Source organism: Lethenteron reissneri, chromosome 50, assembly GCF_015708825.2.
Source record: "Lethenteron reissneri isolate LAM-NWPU_2019-01 chromosome 50, ASM1570882v1, whole genome shotgun sequence".
NCBI lineage: Eukaryota > Metazoa > Chordata > Hyperoartia > Petromyzontiformes > Petromyzontidae > Lethenteron > Lethenteron reissneri.
The window spans coordinates 7,411,406-7,427,094 of NC_083828.1; the positions used below are offsets into that span (position 1 = coordinate 7,411,406).

A 15,689-nucleotide genomic window follows, 5' to 3' on the forward strand; every position below is an offset into this window, starting at 1 on the left:
CCGGTGGTGGTGGTGGTGGTGAGAATATTTCCGGAGCTCTGCCCCGGACAGCTCCGGATGAAATGAATCCGCGTGTCGCTCGCTGGCTCGCGCGCGGCGTACGGCGGCGCGGACGGGCAATGCGCATCGGAATAGAATCTATAGTTTTTAGACAGAATCGTGCTGATGGCGGTGGTGTTCGGTGGTGGTGTAGCGGTTAGCGTACGGCTCTACAAACCCAGCGACCCGAGTTCGATTCTTGCTCATTGTGAACACCAGTGACGATTATCTGTACCGGTGTGGAGCCTCCCCGAGGTCGACTCAACCTCAACTGAGTACCTGGTGCGGTGTGTAAGCATCGCCATTAGGGAGACAAAGGTGGCCGGGCATGGTGCCGGCCACCAACCCCCTAGTGTTGCCAATGCCAGCATTCATAGGTGCTACTCCGCTTAACGCACTCGCCCCAACAGTCTGTTGAGGCTACACGGGGGACATTTGCCTTTAGCGGTGATGATGGTGATTCTGCTGCTGCGGCGTTGGCAGTGGTGCACAATCATAGTCAACAACAACAACACACAACAGCATTCGTCAATTATAACAGTGTGTGTGTGTGGCCTCAATACACAAACACACTGGGCGACGTTTCGGGCAACGACCCTGCTTCACGGCGCGCATATTTGAAGAATAAAACGTGTAGCTTTAAAGCTTTCGTGACTGCAGGGATTCATCTTCTTGGTTCTTTCGGTAAAGTCACGTAGAAGGGAAGTAATAAAATAGTACAAATAAAACATAATGAAATAATTCTCACGACGTTTCGGAGGCAACACAAGCTTCCGTCTTCAGGTGGAGCCGTCACAGCACGATAGCTGTATCAAGATCCACCTGAAGACGGAAGCTTGTGTTGCCTCCGAAACGTCGTGAGAATTATTTTATTATGTTTTATTATTTCATCATTTCCTTTCTACGTGACTTTACCGAAAGAATCAAGAAGAACAAAACGTGTCGCCTTGTTCGGTATAGCGTGAGCGAGTGTCTTTTGCGATGTGACGAGCGGTGTCGGCTGTCGTAGCGAGGGGTTTTGTTTAGCGATACCAGTTGGTTTGTCTTATAGGGTTGTCGTTAGTTGGTTCCGCTAAATGAGCAGCGTGTGCTTGTTGGTGTTTGTTTGTCGGTTGTAAGCATTCCTCCTCGGTTCCTCTGCATTGCTATTGTGAACGTCATTGTCAATGTGAGGTTCGTGAGCGATGTGCGCACGCGCGCGCGCGCGCGTGTCTGTGTGTCTGTGTGTGTGGGTGTCTGTGTGTGTGAGCACGTGTGTCTGTGTGTGTGAGCGTGTGTGTGTGTGGGTCTGTGTGTCTGTGTGTGTGTGAGTACGCGTGTGTGTCTGTGTGTGTGAGTACGCGCGTGTATGTGGGTCTATGTGTGTGTGAGCGCGTGTGTGTGTCTGTGTGTGTGTGTGAGTACACATGTGTGTGTGTGAGTACGCGTGTGTGTGTGGCTCTGTGTGTGTGTGTGTGAGTACGCGCGTGTCTGTGGGTCTAAGTGTGTGTGAGCGCGTGTGTGTGTGTGTCTGTACGTGTGTGTGTGGGTCTGTGTGAACGCGTGTGGATCTGTGTGTGTGTGTGAGTGCGCGTGTGTGTGTGTGGGTCTGTGTGTGTGTGAGTACGCGTGTGTGTGTGGGTCTGTGGGTGTGAGTACGCGTGTGCTAGCCACCCACCCCCTCGTGTGCCGTGTCTGCTTTCGCAGCACTTGCCCCAGTAGTATTTTAAAGGCTATACGGTGTATCATTGCCTTTGTTTGCGTCTGTACATGTTCGTATGTGTCTGTGCGTGTGTGGGATCTTTGTGAACGTGTGTGTACACACGCGTGTGTAGGGAGCGGTGGTGTAGCGGTTTGCGCGCTGCGCCGGGTTCGATTCCCGCTCACGGCCAACACCGGTTATCTGAACCGGTCATGGGCCTCCCCTAGGTCGACTCAGCCTCGAAATTAGTACTTGGTGCGGTGTGGGGGAGACAAAGGCGGTCGGGCGTGGTCCTGCCCACCCACCCCTTCGTGTACCGTTCCGGCCTTCATAGTCTGTTAAGGCTATACGGGGGATCTGTGTGTGTTCGCGTGCTGTGTTTGTACGTGCTGTGTGTATACGTGTGTACGGTGTGTGTGTGTGCACGTTTATGGACGTCTTTGCGTGTGTGTGTATATGTGTGTGTGTATATGTGTGTGTATGGTCGTATGTGTGTACGCGTGTGATTGCGTGGGGAACGGTGGTATAGTGGTTAGCGATACGAACCCGAGCTCACAGCCATGGTCGGTGACGAATATAGTGAACCGCATCTGGGCCTCCCCTAGGTAGACTCGGCATTAAAATCAGTACCTGGTGCGGTGTGAACACGTCAACACTGGGGAGACAAAGGCGGCCGGGCGCGGTGCTGGTCATCGTGTACCGTGCCGACAAGTGCTGCTGTAAGCGAGCAGCAGCACTTGCTTCAACACTCTGTTAAAGGCTATACGGGGGATCTTTGTCTTTGTGTCTATGTGTGCGCGTGTGTCAGCTCTCGCTCTCATTGGAACCAAATTCCGTCTCCTCCAAGGAGGTGCGCGACTCAACCGCCACTCACCCTCGGCTCCCCGAGTTCTATTCCCGGCCACGGTCTCTCTTGGGTCAACTCGGCCTTAAACGAGTACCTGGTTTCGTTGGGGAGGCAAAGGTGGCTTTAACATCACTTGCCCCAACAGTCTATAAACTTATGCATGGGTAGTAGTAATACTAATAACGCATGTTGTCTCTGTGTGTATGTGTATTATGTATCATATCAATGTACGCAGACGGCTTGTAACAATTAAAAAAATATACAATGAATGGTACGTTTAAATATAATTGTCACAAACAATGCATTTTATAATCTAGTTTTTTTGTGTGCTTAGATCGCGTACATGTGTGTCGTTAAACCCGCCACCACCCGACACAGCCAATTAGAAAGGCTTGTCACGTAAAAAGAAACGTAACAATTCGGGACTTTCAGCCCACCGGTGTGTTGGAGAGTAAACCCGCAACATTTATAATTTCGAGTTTACGACGTTTCCTTGGTGATTACAAACAGCTTCCTCAGGCGAGTATCCACACTCACATTACCAGTTCATACGAACTCATCATTATCGTGCTGGATTGCTACAATACAACACAGACAAAGATCCCCCGTGTAGCCTCAAAAGACTGTTGGGGCAAGTGCGGTTAGCGAGTAGAACCTATGAAGGCCAGAACGGCACACGAGGGGGGTGGGTGGCCAGCACCACGCCCGGCCGCCTTTGTCTCCCCAGTGTCGATATTTACACATAGGCACCAGGCACTCATATCGAAGCTGAGTCGACCTAGGGGAGGCCCAGAACCGATTCAGATGAGCGTCACTTGGTGTTGGCCGTGAATGGGAATCGAACTCGATTCACCGGGTTAGTAGCGCAGCGCGCTCACCGCTACATTACCGCGTTACCAATTTTAAGCCTCAGATGCTAATTATATTAAAAGTCGTTCCGTGCTGGAGCGAGTTAATTTCTATCCGAACCGGGGGGGGGGGGGGGGGGGGGTGGGGATAAATTGGTAAACGCGGAAAGACGGAGCGTGGTGGTTGTGGGTCTGCTCGGACTGGAGTTTATGAGCCGTAGTCGTAGCAGCGGCTCGGATTGGTGGGACTCCAGTCCACTTTTTGATGAGTCCCGAACCAGGTCTTTCTCGTCTCCCATTCCTCTCCGGGATTTTTCCTTCGATCGCTCCCTAAATGAAGGTACCGACTATAGTAGTAGTAGGTTTTTACCCTTTAAACTGGTACAAAAACTGACAACTTTATACAAGAGGTCATGTTTGCAATAACCACAACACAAGCAGTCAAAATGCAAACAAAAAGAAACAACTCTGATACTTTTCGATTTAAAGCTTTCGTGACTGCAGGGATTCATCTTCTTGGTTCTTTCGGTAAAGTCACGTAGAAGGGATTCATTCAGACGCTGTCTTTCCGACAGACCTGTTTTTCACCTGAGGACGGCTGCTTGCGTTGTGGCCGAAACGTCGTGAGAATTATTTTATGTTTTATTTTTTATTATTTTATTATTTCCCTTCGACGTGACTTTACCGAAAGAACCAAGAAGATGAACTCTGATAATGATAACGATATGCACTGTCCTTGAAGTTGATTGGTCCACACCCTAGACAGCTTTTCTTAGAGCCTAGTCTCCATTGGTGTTGGACCAGTTTTTGTACCAGTTGAAAGGGTAAAAACCTACTACTATATTTTGCCACTGGTAAAGGAGGTCTCATAGTGAAGGTACCGACTGTTTTATCAATATATGTTTAATATAATAGATATCGATAATAAAGAATTTAATATTTTATTTTTGTAATAATATAGTTATTCTGTTATAATATATAATCATGTAATTGCTGACTATTTTTTGAAATGTGTATTATTACTATATATAGAATATATATATAATGTAATATATATTATATTGTAATATTGTCGTATAGTTTATTCTTTTATAATATATAATAATGTAATTGCTGACTTCTAATAATTTACTATATTATTACAATATGTAGAATAAATATCGATAATATAATGTAATATTATAATATTATTGTAATATAGTTGATACTATTATAATATTTATAGTATTTCGTACTATTATAATAATGTATTATATTATTACACCCTATTATAATTGTTTAATTAAAGTGGATTGCTGCTGAACCTCCTCACCACTGTGATGGACAACGCAACCCGTCAACAGCACCGCGTGATCTTACAATTAAAAAATAAATATATATAATTATCATGCGACGTTTCGGGCAATGGGCCTTCTTCATGGCACACGGGTTGGTCTTAATCACGAAAGTGCCGTTCATTGTCTGCCGTAAACACACATCACACAACACACACCAACACGGAAGCTTGTGTTGCCTCCGAAACGTCGTGATTTTATTTAGTTTTTTTTATTTACCTATTTTTTACCTACGTGACTTTACCGAAAAAAACAGAGTATGAATCCTTGCAGTCACGAAAACTTCAAATCTAGAACACACACGAAATAGATGAGGAATCTTCAGGATCTTAGTGCATCACCGATTAAAAGTCACGCGCCCCTAGATGTGTCCATGCGATCGCGTTAGTTAGAAAGGCATGATATGTTAATGATAATTAAACGCTATTTGAATTTTGACCACCGCTTTTTCATCAACTACGTCAAATACATTGCTATTATTAGTAATATTATTATCCTGTGGATATATATGGCTAGTGACGTTGCATCATGTTGGAATTATCACAGGACGCTGTGTTGAGGCCTTAAAACTAATACACAAACATGCACAATAGGCGACGTTTCGGGTAAAAGCCCTTGATCGTAACACGTAGAGAGGAGAGGCCACAGAGGTTGAAACGTAGGGGTTAGGAATATCTATCTGGCCTCTCTATGTGCTTCGAAGAAGGGCCATTGCTCGAAACGTCGCCTGTTATATACATGTATTGTTTAAATGCCACATTATCATTTACGAATGTGTTCAGTTGTATGTTGCTGTGGTTGTTATTGTTGACGATGCTTGTGCACCAATACCAAAGCATCACCACCACCATCAACAGCAACAAATACTCCGTTGTAATCCTGATGATGAAGTTACACCTCATATTCTTAGGTTTTTTCGGTAAAGTCACGTAGGTAAAAAAATTAAAATTAATAAAAGTAAAATAAAAATAAAATAAAAATCACGACGTTTCGGAGGCAACACAAGCTTCCGTCTTCAGGTGGAACCGTCACAGCACGATAGCTGTATCAGCTATCGATAGCTGTATCAGCTATAACGATAGCAGCACGATAGCTGTATCAGCTATCGATAACTGTATCAGCTATAACGATAGCAGCACGATTGCTGTATCAGCTATCGATAGCTGTATCAGCTATAACGATAGCAGCACGATAGCTGTATCAGCTATCGATAACTGTATCAGCTATAACGATAGCAGCACGATAGCTGTATCAGCTATCGATAGCTGTATCAGCTATAACGATAGCTGTATCAGCTATCGATAGCTGTATCAGCTATAACGATAGCTGTATTAGCTATCGTTCTGTGACTGTTCCACCTGAAGACGGAAGCTTGTGTTGCCTCCGAAACGTCGTGATTTTTTTTTACTTTTATTAATTTTAAATTTTTTTACCTACGTGACTTTACCGAAAAAACCTAAGAATATGAATCCTTGCAGTCACGAAAGCTTCAAATCTAGAAGTTACACGTCCTCTCTCAATCCACCGCTGCACGAAGGCCGTCTCCGCGCTCAAAGCGGCTCGCGTTTGACCATCAACCCCTTCGCCTGCGATTTGCGGTCAAGCACAGCTCCTCCCTAACTCCCTCCCCTCCCCTCTCCGGCTCTCTATCGGCTGTATGGTCACACTCAACGGGAGCCCAATGAACTCACGCAGACTTGAAACTTGACTGTCGGCTCTGTAGCCCCGTCGAGAACATCGTCTGCAACGCGGCTCCTCGCTCAGCCGGTCCCGTCTGTCAATGGCAGCAGCGGGCGCGGTCTTCATCCACTGCCGCGTGGGTCAAGGCAGTCGCCATCCCATACGCGTTGCGTATAATATTAGTGCCTGATATAATATACGTTAAAAGGTATGTTAAAATGTATATTTGAAAAAACTAAAACATACTATTGAAAATATTTATGCAACAAAGACAAAGATCCCCCGTGTAGCCTTTAGCAGACTGTAGGGGCAAGTGCTGTTCACGAGCACCTATGAAGGCCGGCACGGCACACGAGGGGGTTGGGTGGCCAGCACCGCACCCGGCCGCCTTTGTCTCCCTAGTGGCGATGTTTACACGCCGCATCAGGTACTCATTTGAGGTCGAGTCGACCTGGGGGAGGCCCAGGACCAGTTCAGATAATCATCACCGGTGTTGGCCGTGAGCGAGAATCTAACTCGGGTCTGCCGGGTTCGTAGCGCAGCGCGCTAACCACTACACCACCGCTCCCCGGGTATACACGAAGGCAAAGATACACGCACAGTGATATACACACGCATACAGATGTACTCGCTCACTGACATACGCACACACGGATGTACGTACATACATACATCGATATATACACACACACATATATACGTGCACACAGAGGCCTATAGACACGCACAGACACGTACACGCGCATACAAACACAAAGTTCCCCCGTATAGCCTACCGAGGCTGTTGGGGCAAGCACACTGGAGCACACAACACACGCACACGCAGAGACACAACAACATCTAGAAGCGCTGCTCGTCGCGAAGTGGTGGTGACGTCACCACGGTGCTTGTGCCAGGCTAGGTGCATCTAGAGGCCACGTGAAGTGTCGAAGGCTCGCTGCTGGCAGAGGTCACGGGACAGTCCCATGTGCCATGGGTTGAGCGACTGAGATGACCGGCAAGATGCATCAATTGTGCTCCACACTTTGGCAACTTTGCTGCGTTTTACCCGCCCGGCGCTCCGCTCGTTGTTTTGAGCGTCGCTCCTCTGCCCTCCGCTGTTGTTGGAGGGCGACTGCCTCCAACCGCCCAGTAGCAAGAAGCGTCCTTCACGAGCCTCCTCCACAGAGGCCGATCTTGACACCGCTGGTACCGGTCATCGGCAAGTCCACTCAGCTCCACATCCTCCCGTACCGCATGAGCTCCACCTCTTCTCCATAGAGATGGAGCTGATGCTCCATCAGGTCAAAACGGAATAGAGTAAGTCCGGATTAGAATGCAATCTTACGTATAGCGCACCAGCGCCGCCCATTAGAACGCGGCGTCGACTATGTAACGATGTAAAATAAAATACGTTCTTAATTGTATAATTAGTAGAGAATCCGTTGCTATGCGACGGAAAATAATCGGCAGCTGTCATCGAATTGATGCTTCTCTCACTGCCCTCCTGCTGCACTCGAAGCACGAAAATCAGTTTTTTCGCCCACGTAATAATCAAACGCCAAGATATTATGTATCATGAGATTGTTTTATATTCTCTAGGATTGAAGGGATATTTCTGGGGAAACAATGACATTCATAATGGGATCACTAATTGAAAAAGTTGGAACGATTTAAAAACAATAAACCGTGGTCAGTCTTTCTGCCTTCGTTCCTCCAATCTCTTCACCTTCACAATCTATCGTCGTTATTATTCTTTTTCGTCCGCCGTTTGAACCCAACGCAATGTTAATTTGTTACGCGGCAAAAGCAAATCCGGTGTAGCCAGTTACCCAGCTAGCTACGGTGGCAACGGGGGGTCAGAGCAACCGCTACTTACGACAGAGCTATCGTCTGGGTGGTAGGGAAGGAGGCCAGCCAGCAGCCAGCCAGTCAACTCGAGGGCATATAGATGATTGTGTTTTTAATAGTGGTAGGATTTACCGTACACGCGTGCAGTGCATAGACAGGGGCTTGCGATGGTGTGGGTTTTATGATGATGATGATACTCAGCATACACAAATTATTATCTTGAAGACTAATTTCTTTAGAACTGATTTTTTCCAACATAGACTCACACGGAGACCCATAGACGCACCACACAGAGACCCATAGACTCACCACACAGAGTCCCATAGACTCATCACACAGATACCCATAGACTCACCACACAGAGACTCATAGACTCACCACACAGAGACTCATAGACTCACCACACAGAGACCCACAGACTCACCACACAGAGACCCACAGACTCACCACACAGAGTCCCATAGACTCACCACACAGAGACCCACAGACTCACCACACAGAGACCCACAGACTCACCACACATAGACCCACCACACAGAGACTCATAGACTCACCACACAGAGACCCATAGACTCACCACACAGAGACCCATAGACTCACCACACAGAGTCCCATAGACTCACCACACAGAGACCCACAGACTCACCACACAGAGACCCACAGACTCACCACACATAGACCCACCACACAGAGACTCATAGACTCACCACACAGAGACCCATAGACTCACCACACAGAGACCCATAGACTCACCACACAGAGTCCCATAGACTCATCACACAGATACCCATAGACTCACCACACAGAGACTCATAGACTCATCACACAGATACCCATAGACTCACCACACAGAGACCCACAGACTCACCACACAGAGACCCACAGACTCACCACACAGAGACCCACAGACTCATCACACAGAGACCCACAGACTCACCACACAGAGACCCATAGACTCACCACACAGAGACCCATAGACTCACCACACAGAGACCCACAGACTCACCACACAGAGACCCACAGACTCATCACACAGAGACCCACAGACTCACCACACAGAGACCCATAGACTCACCACACAGAGACCCATAGACTCACCACACAGAGACCCATAGACTCACCACACAGAGACCCACAGACTCATCACACAGAGACCCACAGACTCACCACACAGAGACCCACAGACTCACCACACAGAGACCCATAGACTCACCACACAGAGACCCACAGACTCACCACACAGAGACCCACAGACTCACCACACAGAGACCCACAGACTCACCACACAGAGACCCACAGACTCACCACACAGAGACCCACAGACTCACAACACAGAGACCCACAGACTCACCACACAGAGACCCATAGACTCACTACACAGAGACCCATCGTTTTTTACCCCCCCCCCCGAACCTCCGATGAGCACAATGGGCTACGTACGGTGTGAAAGAAGCCCAATGGGCATACAAATTGTGTTGCTTTGTGTACACAATATGGTTAACCGCGTGCAAATGTCCATTCTTTCTGCTGTCATTTGCAAACGCTACACATTTATACCGTCGTGGGGAGGAGCGGTGGCGCGATGGTTTGGGCATTGCGCTATATACACGCAAATCTCGTAACGTCGGGCACGCGTAACAAATACAAATACAAAGACTCCCACCACGTGTATAACCTTTGCAGACTGTTGGGGCAAGGGCTGTTAAGCGAGCACGCGAAGACACGTGACATGCACACAGTTACACGCGCCAAAAAATTTGTAAATATGCGTACAGGCAAGCTGTTTAAACGTACCCACACACACGTATAATACATACACACATCACACAGATATATATACACACACATATATAAACACGCACACACACATATATATACACACGCACACACACATAGATGCATGTACACACACACATAAATAACATTATTTTTGCATGCGTCTTATACACATACGCACATTATATGCATACATATACTGTGTATGCATACACAATACAAAAACAAAGTTCCCCAGTATAGCCTAATATACAACTGTGTGGCCTTAAAAGGGAATAATATACAACAGGCGACGTTTCGGGCAATGCCCCTTCTTCATAGTGCTTGTGCACCACTGCCAACGCAGCTGCATATCCACAACATAAATAATATAGTGTATGCTAATTTACTCTGAATTTAAAAAATTACAACCAAATAAATAAGCAGACTCATGTTTGCCTTCTGAAGTCTGTTTTATCTTATAAAATAAAATAAAATATTTAATTATTTTTCACACATCCCATCAGCCGCACGGCATCGTTTTTGGGAGCGTGTCATTTCAAATTGCATCGATTCGAGACGAGCAAAATAAAACCACTCCGGACCGGTTAACAACGATACAATTGTATCATCGGCAGAGCCAGGCTTTGCTTGAATCAATGCTGGTTGACTGCCAGTTGCTGCTCGCTAAGAACCCCTTCTTGACGCTATGGGGGTCCTAGTTGAACTCAACTTTCAGTATCGACGCAGTTAAAGTTCAGGAGGTACAAGCATCGATTGACATATGCGGAGGACACAACGTCGACATCGCAGGAATACACGCGAAACACAAAGATCCCCCGTATAGCCTTAACAGACTTGGGGCAAAGTGCTGTTAACCTATGAAGGCCGGCACGGCACGGCACACGAGGGAGTGGGGTGGCCAGCACCACGCCCGGCCGCCTTTGTCTCCCCAGTGGCGATATTTACACACCGCACCAGGTACTAATTTGAGTCTAGGGCAGGTTCAGATAATCCACATATACACAAAGACAAAATATCTCCCGTGTAGCCTTGACATATTTTGGGCCGAGTGCTGTTAGCGAGCACCCTTTGAACACAAAGATAAAGATCTCCCGAATAGCCTTGAAAGACTGTTGGGGCAAGTGGAAGGCCGGAACGGCACACAAGAGGGGGTGGGTGGCCAGCACCACGCCCAACCGCCTTTGTCTCCCCTAGTGGCAACGTTTACCTTACCAGGTATTCATTTAAGGCCGAGTCGACCTAGGATGGGCCCAGATTCGGTTTCGATATTCTTCATCGATGTTGGCCGTGAGCAGGAATCTAAATCGGGATACATGCACGCATATATACAAAGATAAAGGTCCCCGTATAGCCTCATGAACAAACTATTGGTGCAAGTGCTTTGAGCATACCTATATATATATACACGCACAACGATACGATTCAATAGCTGCGCATGTATGTTGAACGTCTAGATTTGAAATTTTCGTGACTGCAAGGATCCATACTCTTGGTTCGTTCGGTAAAGTCACGTTGGTAAAGAAAATAAAAAAAATAAAAGATAAAAAAAAATATTTTATTTCGCGTTGAACTTCTGTTCAGAAGAAGAGCCACTCCCTGTTGTTTGGCAGTTTCCTGCCTGTAGAAATGTACGTTGAACTTATTTCGCACCGTACGTAGCCAACCGTGCCAACCAGAGGTGTGAATAGCGATACAGAGACGTCAAACAAAACATTTACATTGAAATAAAATTGTAAAAAAAAAACACAACTGAGGGATGGAGGGGGGGTATTGAAGGAGGTCCGGGATTAAAAAAAAATAGATGAGATGAAGAGGGGAAGAGGATAGAGGAGTTTATTTTTGTTAAATAAATTTTTTGAAAACCTCAATTTGATCACCGAAAATGGAGCGTACAGCAGCTACCACGTGAACGCGCGTGCCGAAGGGAGTTTTTTTGTGTCTTCTTTCAATCGGCGCGAATCACGGCACGATCCGCGCGGATCAGAGATATGCACGGCCCGTTCTGGAGAAAGGCCGAGGCGCGTGGGTGGGGTGGGGTGGGGGTAGCTTTCTCGAAGCATCCAGCAGCATCCCGGCGCCTCGTGTGATGAAGACGCTCTACGCCGAGGCAGCAGCACAAGCGGCTTATTGCTGCTCGCAGTTCCGCTCGCTCGCAATCAACACGCACTCATGGCGTTGTCCCCAATGGGCGTCATCACGCGGGTGTTCTAGGAGAACGACCCCCCCCTCCGCCCGAACGTAGAGCGGCAGAGGCGACGGAACACAAGGGGGGTGTGATGGAGAGTGCGCAAAGGAGCGTTGCGTTCGGTGGAGGACGAGAGAGAGAGAGAGCGCGGGACAGAGGAGGGGGGAGATGTGTGTTAGAGAGATATCGAGAGAGATGTCGAGAGAGATGTCGAGAGAGAAATCGAGAGGGATATCGAGAGAGAGATCGAGAGAGATATTGAAAGAGATATCTAGAGAGATATTGAGAGAGAAATCGAGAGAGAGATCGAGAGAGAGATCGAGAGAGAAATCGAGAGAGATATCGAGAGAGAAATCGAGAGAGAGATCGAGAGAGAGATCGAGAGAGAGATCGAGAGAGAAATCGAGAGAGATATTGAAAGAGATATCGAGAGAGAAATCGAGAGAGATATCGAGAGAGAAATCGAGGGGGGGGTAGATAAGTGAGTGAGTGAAGCGAGTGGCCTTGGTGGTCGGGCCGCGCGCCGTGAGGGCGAGGCCGGTGAAGGAACGGCAGCCCAAGGCCGGGAAGGCGCTCGGGAGACGATGCCACCGGCAACCACCGCGGAGAGAGACGGAGCCACGGGGATCGTCAATGGGCGCGTGTGCGGAACCGCGAGGTGGCTGAGGAGTTGGGGAGTTTTTGCGCGCATCGAAAGGAAGATAACGCGTGGAGAGGGAATCTGGATGATAATTAATCTGTCCTCACACCGGAGGAATCCGACGAGCGAAAACGTCATTTTTTCACAGATGTCCAGTAGGGGCGGGCGAGGAGAGGAGAAGGAGGAATTCGTCCAGCAGTGGATAGACCACGATCGCTCCTGCCGGGTGCAATCTCACGAGTCCACACTCAACTATGGAGCGGTGGCGCAGTGGTTAGCGCACTGCGTTGCAAACCTGGCAACCTCAGTTCGATTCAACGACCCCTCCCCTCCACCCCCCCTCCTCCACCCCCCCTCTCCCCCACCCCCCCTCCCCTACCCCCCCTCTCCTCTACACACATTACCAACCCAGTGACCAGAGTGGTGAAGTATGGTAAAACAACCCTCTCTGTACCTGTGTTACTCTCTCTATGTATCTTGGTGATATCTGTCTGCTTATATGTCTGTCTATAGTTTTCTGGTTAGATTTTATGTCGCTATTTCATTATACCTGATGATGATTGCTTGTGTTGCAATCGAAACGTCGTAGTATGCTATTATTTAATTTATTATTTTATCTTTATACGTGACTTTACCGAAAGAACCAAAGAATAACAAGCAACCCCCTTCGCCCAACAGGGGATTGAGACAGGGCTGGTAACGATTATAAAGAAGAATTCACTTCTATATAAAAGCTGGCATTTATATTTTACGCAAAATGGCAACAATTGCATTTTAATTATATATATAAGTACATTGTGTAAAATAAAATATTGCGAGTAATAGAAAAAAATGAGCAAAAGACGCGCGCTTTTCACTTGCATTGAGCGACGTGGATCGTAATATAATTCATGATATAATTCGTTATATAATTCGTTATATAATTCGTTATCTAATTCGCAATATAATTCGTAATATAATTCGTAACATAATTCGTTATATAATTCGTTATGTAATTCCTAATATAATTCGTAACATAATTCTTTATATAATTCGTAATATAATTCGTAATATAATTCGTAATGCAATTCGAAATATAATTCGTAACATCATTCGTAATATAAGAAGTAACAGTAATATAATTCGTAATATAACAAGTAACATAAATAGTAACATAATTCGGAATATAATTCGGAACACAAATCGTAATATAATTCGTAATACCATTCGTAATATAATTAGTAAGCTAATTTGTTACATAATTTGTAACATTAATCGTTGCGTAATTCACGATATAATACGACCCAGCAAGGATGTCCACTGGAACGCGCGCTGCTCAGATGCGCTTCTACGGCCGTCTGGAACGCTCTTCCATCCGATATTAGGAAGCCACTGAAGCTGCACACTTTAAAATCATCATCATCCAGATCGACAAACTCATTTCTTTAGAACTGATTTTTGTGTTCAGTTTGTTGTCCTTCCCCCGCACCTCCGATTCCAACGGTGGTGCTAAGTACGGTGCGAAAGAGTTCAACATACACAAGGGTACCACGGGGTGTCCGGCCCCTCCCCACCCAGCTCCACCCCTCCCACCCAGCCCCACCCAGCCCCACCCTCCCCACCCAGCCCTTCCCCACCCTCCCCTCTCCACCCAGCCCCACCCCTCCCATTTTTGGATTCACGACGGACGGACACAATAATCCCCTGTGGGTTGGTATAACCAGGAGGTTCCTACCAGTAAAAGTATTTGAATGGGGTACAGGATTCCATTGGTGAACGCGGAAAAGACGGAGCGAGGTGGATAATGTTTAGTATTGATAACAAAACAAGCAAGCAGATGACATCCTTCCCCATATCTGTCTCTCCAAAACATAAATACATTAAATTTCGATTTAAAACTTTCGTGACTGCAGGGGTAAATCTTCTTGGTTCTTTCGGTAAAGTCACGTAGAATGGAAATTTTATTATATTAAAATTTTATTATTTTATTATTTCAATTCTACGTGACTTTACCGAAAGAACCAAGAAGATAAATACATTTTTACTAATATATATTTGACACATCTCATCAGCCATGCGGTTCAGTGCAAGGAAAACTGTGGTCCGGCTCCGACATTCAGTTCCTCATCAACTCACCAACTCTCATTTCGCGCCCAGTGGGTGTACTGACCTGTCCCGGGCCTACCCCTAAGTCGACTCAGCCTTAACCTTGCAGCGGCGTTTAAAAACGTCGGCACTTGGGGAGACAAAGTCAGCCGGGTGTGACACACGCAGTCGTTTTCCATTGCATATATTGCATATATTCGGCGTCTCATCAGCAAAGCCAGGCTCGCTTAAACCATTGATGAAAAAAAAAATTCTGACATTTAAGCCTCTATGAACAGTTATCCATTACAGTCAAATAGTTTCTGTCAGTATTCAGAAAAAAAAATATTTAAAAAATAATCGTCCTTCGAGCCGGAGTCGAACCAGCGACCTAAGGATGTCAGCCACGCGCGTTCATCTACAGTCCTCCGCTCTACCAACTGAGCTATCGAAGGCGATGGAGCAGTGCGCCGAACTCAGCGCTCACAAAGGGGAAGGCTCTCCCCGTGTGGCTTTTAAATAAACAACACGCAGCGGGAGCGACGTTTCGGACAATAGGCCTTTTTCACACGTTGATGGTCCTTCTGCATTTACGTCATTTGAAGGGATATTTGCCCGAAACGTCGCCGATTATATTTTTTCTCTTTTTAAAAGGCCACGTTGTTATGATTATTGACGAAACGTGTTTGTGTATCACTACAGTCATCGGTTTTACCAAATGAGCTGTTGAAGATCGTGGAGTTTGAGGCCGAACGCAGCGCT

General features: G+C 46.7%; 1 non-coding gene across 1 annotated transcript; it reads right to left on the bottom strand.

Moving 5' to 3' along the window:
• Positions 1-15,290: 15,290 nt before the first annotated feature.
• Positions 15,291-15,382, bottom strand: TRNAY-GUA (transfer RNA tyrosine (anticodon GUA)). The gene is given in 2 exon segments: positions 15,291-15,326; positions 15,346-15,382. It is a non-coding gene; the product is annotated as a tRNA-Tyr (tRNA).
• Positions 15,383-15,689: the final 307 nt, after the last annotated feature.